Below are 5,644 nucleotides of genomic sequence, written 5' to 3' on the forward strand. Positions count from 1 at the left end.
GCTACCTGAGATACCTCCTCCAGGAGGTGACTGCCTGCAGTCTGGGCATCTCATGGTAGAGATACAGGAAAATTGCATAGCCTGCATGATAAGTGACTCCGGAAGATTAGGGCAAGCATGCGGTTTCTAAAATCTAGGAGAACTTAGCTATCGTGTCCAACTCCCCACCCTACTTATTTGATAAGCCAAGGAACTGAAACCTGAGGAGATTTAATGGCAAAGTGATGATCACAAATTTAAAGGGAAAGCAGAAGATCTCCAAGATATTAAATCCATGTCTTTACTCACTGCATCACAGAGAAAATATAAGAACTTTACCCACGTTGAGCAAAGAGCATGCAAAAATCTGATGTGTGTGCTCATAAAATAGTTAATAAAATTCATTCATGAAATAGCTAATACATAGAGAAAAAATTCCTCATATTTATTAATGAACAGAGGAGTAGCAGGAAAATGTAATATTATAGACCACATAAAATTTTAATTTAACTGATCAGTTTCAGATTTACTTCCACACAAAATGTTTCTTATGCTTCTCGTGTATGGTCCTTTCCATTTCTTATAGAAGATGTTAGTTAAGCAATCAAATGCCTGAGAAATATGTAGCCCAAAAGAGTGGCAGAAAAAATATGTCCAATAGACAAAGATAAAGGACCCAATCCTTGAATGATGGAGAATTAGGAAAATTTCCAAGAATTGACAACAAAGCTTTCCCTAATCTCTGTTTACTTCACTAAATTATTCACCATTTTAAGTTCCTTAACAGCAGAAACCAAAGCACAATGCCCTCCAAATTACTTATCCCCCCCCCTTAAGCTTAAACCTCCCTAGAGTAGCAAGTGTAGGTGGCTATGGGGACCAGGCAGGTAACAGAAAGAAGCAATGGGTAGAGCACAGCCAAAGGAAATAGCCCATGCTCAATTGTAACAAACAGTTGACACAGAAGACTGTAGATACAAAGTTATTGGCTCATCTAATTTTTGCAAAGATGCCAGAAATTCAAAAATTGATATGAATTCTCTCGTTTTATAAATATGATAATTAATTCAAAATAGGTTAAACACATCTATAGGTTACCAGCGTTGAGATCTTTAATTTAAGAGTGAGCCACCAATCTAGGGTTTAATTAGCAAGAATGCTTGAACAATGAAAAGTTACCACTTTCAGGAGCAACTTTGTAACTTAGCTTGGCAGTTTCCACTTATGAGGGAGCATCTAACATGCTCACTAAATCCATGGTGTGTATCCTATGGAAGAATGCATTTACATCAGAAATAGAGAGGTCAGCGTTCGATTACATATTCCAGAGAAAATGCTCTAGTTGATGCAAGAATCAGTGGTGTGGGGATCAGATTGGGTTTGCCTCTAGTTTGTGTAAATGGAATGGAATTGCTCACCTGCTTGTGCAGTCTTTCTTATTTGTGAATTTAGAATAAAAATACTGATTTACTTGAGCCACAACTTTATCATGATAGAGGTTGAACAAGAAATAAAAGTTCCATTTTAAAAGCCCACGAGAGGATCCTACATCCTGACTTTTTCCAGACTGAGGTCCCCAATTCAGAAGAGATTGGAACTTTGGTGTATGCTCTAAAAAGAGGCTGAAAGGCAGAGAGGAGTGAAAATCGGGACTCAGGGATAATAAAGCAGACAGTGTTGGTGCTCTCTGCTCAGAGTCCCGGGACCACAATTTTCACCATTTCTGCAGGACGCTTTCTTTTGATTTCTAAAGGGTACACTGCTTCTCTTACAGTAACTGCCCTCAAGCTAGTAGAGCTGCCTTGCTCATACACATTGCTGGAGGTACCTGGGACCTGGGTATCCCAGAGCTGGGTTTTAGAAAAGACAGCTCCTTTGCTTCCAGTTGAGACAAATTCTGAAATGTAATTTATCTTCCAGAGCTCCCCTGCAGGATCAGATGGAGATTTGCCTGAAATCACACATCTGTTTCACCTACTTGTCCCTTCCTTGTCCTGCTTCCTTCACTCCTGCACATCAGTGTCTGGGGAGCACATTCTTTAATAAATCACTTACACATGAATGCTTCTCTCTTGGTCTGTTTCTAAGAGTCTGTCCTAAAACACCCACAAATTTTATTAAAACTGCCTTATTTTATTAAAAGCAATATTTCCCTCCAGAAATTTAAGATACTTTTACAAATGAAATGACTGCATCAGCTCTGGGAATGTGTGTGTGTGAACAGTTACACTGTAAACGTTATGTAAGAAATGGCTATAGGGACACCGGGGTGGCTCAGAGGTTAAGCATCTGCCTTCAGCCTAGGACTTGATCTTGGAGTCCTGGGATCGGGTCCCACATCGGGCTCCCTGCATGGAGCCTGCTTCTCCCTCTGCCTGTGTCTCTGCCTCTCTCTCTCTCTCTCTCTCTTTCTCTCTGTGTGTCTCTCATGGATAAATAAATAAAATCTTAAAAAAAAAAAAAAAGAAATGGCTATAGGCTTGATGATGCTCTACCCAATCAAAGAGTAGTGAATAATATAAATTTCACTGTACAATTAGAGATATCTAGGCATAATAGCCGGGAAACAAAACAAAAGAAAACCATTTTGACTGATTCCTCAGAGGTGAGATATTATGACATAATGCACGATTCTATCATTTCTTGGATTTGAGGATCAAGTATGTTACTTATTACAAAGAGATAAAGAATGTGGCATTTACAATTGCATTATTTTCCCATATCCCAAAATCAAGAAAAATATTTCTTCAACAACACAAGCTACATCAGTTTACCAATTTCACAGTAATCTGCAAATGCACAGATGTATAATTGGACTAACAGATATTTGTGCAACTAACTGTGATATAAACAGTACTGAAATTATTACGTATTTTTCAAAATAACTTAGTTGAATACTTTGTATCAGATGCATTTGATTATAATTGCAAAGATCAGTGGATAGATTAAATCTCAGGAGTTGCCATTCTAAGCCTAAATGCCATGTATGACTTGCTTTATTTCAAACACCTATTCAATTGTAGATCTATCAGTTCAGGAAAATAGTAGCCTCATAGATGGTATAATTTTAAGTTATTTTCTTTATTTTTAAGACAATAGAAATGGGGAAAATATTAAAATGTGAAAAACGTCCTGGTTGCTGAAGGATGTTTTAGGATGCTAAAACATTTTATTTTTGGTATCATTCCTCAATTATATGTATTATGACCAACTGATTTTTCTAAGACTGTTTCAAAAATAATTCAGTAAACATATGAGTACAGGCTTTTGTGTGAAAAAAAATCTTGTCTAAAAATCTAGTAAGATGGAATAGCATCTTTAAACTTAGAACCTAGAAGTAAAACTTATATTCAGCAAAACCACAATTTGATTTTAGGGCAAAATATCAATATTCTCAGACACATTGGTCTCTGGGAGAATAGCACGCTCGCGCGCGCACACACATCCACAGACACACACACAAAATACACTATCCTGAGACTTTCTCCAGGAAAGAGAGAAATTAGTCCAGGACAAAGTCATGGTCAATGGAAAGTTAGGGTGTGTGATGTTTACTGTTGAATAAATAATTAACAAATGAGAATATTTATAAGAACATTCAACCCAAATTCCAGATTATCCCAGTATGGCTGGTGGTAGAATAAGAGAAAAAACAAGAATTTTTTATTCTGCTTTCTTTCTTCCAGAGCAATGACCATCACCTTCAGATATCTTAGCAGTTGGTCTTAATATGTTAGGAGTAAAGCCCTGAAGAATAGAAATAGAATGTTTAACTTTCAAACCAATTGTAAAGAATTAGAACCATAAAAAAAAAAAACAGAAAAAAATTCCAAATAGAAGACTATTTGAAATATGGATTTGAATCAAATTTTCCATAGCCATGAACATTGGCCTAAGTATATTTTGGCCACTTCAATTGTCAAGACACATATAACTATTTCGTCTTAATTCATTACTTTTAACAACTATATTGGGGTACATTTCATAACATATGTGATGTCCTGGTATATATAAACATATAAAGGGGCACCTGGGTGGCTCAGTCGATTAAGAGTCTGATTTTGGCCCAGGTCATGATCTCAGGGTCCTGGGATCAAGCGCTGCATCAGGCTCCCTGCTCATCCAGGAGTCTGATTCTTTCTCTTCCACTCTCTCCACCTCCCTCAAATAAATAACTAAACAAATAAATAAAATCCTTAAAATAAATGCATACATACATACATATATGTGTTGGGAGGAAGAATTTCCTCTGCTCCTTAAGGTTCTCCTAGCTAGAATCACACTGACATGAGAAAGATTAACAGAAGAAAATAAAATGTAATAGTGTATGTAGGGAAATTCCAAAGATCATGAGGCAACATGATACTTGTATGAGCTAAAGAGAGGGGTAGGATTTGCTTCAACGTGGATGGAACTGGAGGGTATTATGCTGAGTGAAATAAGTCAAGCGGAGAAGGACAAACAGTGTATGTTCTCATTCATTTGGGGAATATAAATAATAGTGAAAGGGAATATAAAGGAAGGGAAAAGAAATGTTGGGAAATATCAGGAAGGGAGACAGAACATAAAGACTCCTAACTCGGGGAAACGAACTAGGGGTGGTGGAAGGGGAGGAGGGCGGGTGTTGGAGGGGAATGGGTGACGGGCACTGAGGTGGACACTTGACGGGATGAGCACTGGGTGTTTTTCTGTATGTTGGTAAATTGAACACCAATAAAAATTAATTAAAAAAAAAAAAGAGAGAGGGGTAGGGATTTGAAGATACAAAGGAGAGAAAGACCATTAGCAGGAAGGTGAGAGGAGATGGTTGGAAAACAAAGGTTGCCCTAAAAGTTAGATAAGTTTCTTAGGTAAAGAAGAATCTCTGTTAATAGCTTTCTTCTGGCTACAAGTGGGCAGTTGAAAGGGAAATAAAGAGCTTTTCCTGAGTCTGCTGGGTTTTGCTTGCTTTTAACTCAAAATAACATTCATGCCAAAGCAGCCCACCTTAGGAAGCACCAACATATACATACACATATTATGTACAACTCAAAATGTTTTGTTGATAGGGTATATGAATGAGGACATTTGTAGTGCAGGATGACAGTTAACTTTCCTCAGCATTCAGTACCTGCCCTTAACTTGGCCCAATCTCCATTTCAAGCCTCATTAAAAGTTCAAGTTTTTTTTGTTTTTTTGTCTATTTTTTAGAGAGAGAGAATGAGCAGGGAGGGACAGAAGGAAAGAGAGAATCTTAAGCAGGCTCCACATACTGCATAGAGCCTTCGGGGCTCAATCTCACAACCCTGAGATCATGACCTGAGTCAAAATCAAGATTCAGATGCTTAACCTACTGAGCCACCCAAGTGCCCCTAAAACCTCAGTTCTTTTAAAAAAAAAAAAAAAAAAAAAAAAAAAAAAAAAAAAAAAAAAACCTCAGTTCTTAACAGATTTGTCTCTTAGTCATCAGTCACATCCTTACTTCTGCATTGATATCATTCCCTGGAACAACCTTCTCACACAAAGCCCTTGCTTGCCTTCTCAGCTTACATCAAGGTTTGCCTCCTACAGGAAGCCCTCCCTTTTTTCAATCCCTCTCTACACTGATTTGACATACAGCATTCTCTAACTTTAATCAATGGTTATCTTTCCATGTGTCCAAACTTTGTCCTCCCAACTAGATATT

This window comes from Vulpes vulpes, chromosome 14, assembly GCF_048418805.1.
Source record: "Vulpes vulpes isolate BD-2025 chromosome 14, VulVul3, whole genome shotgun sequence".
Taxonomy (NCBI): domain Eukaryota; kingdom Metazoa; phylum Chordata; class Mammalia; order Carnivora; family Canidae; genus Vulpes; species Vulpes vulpes.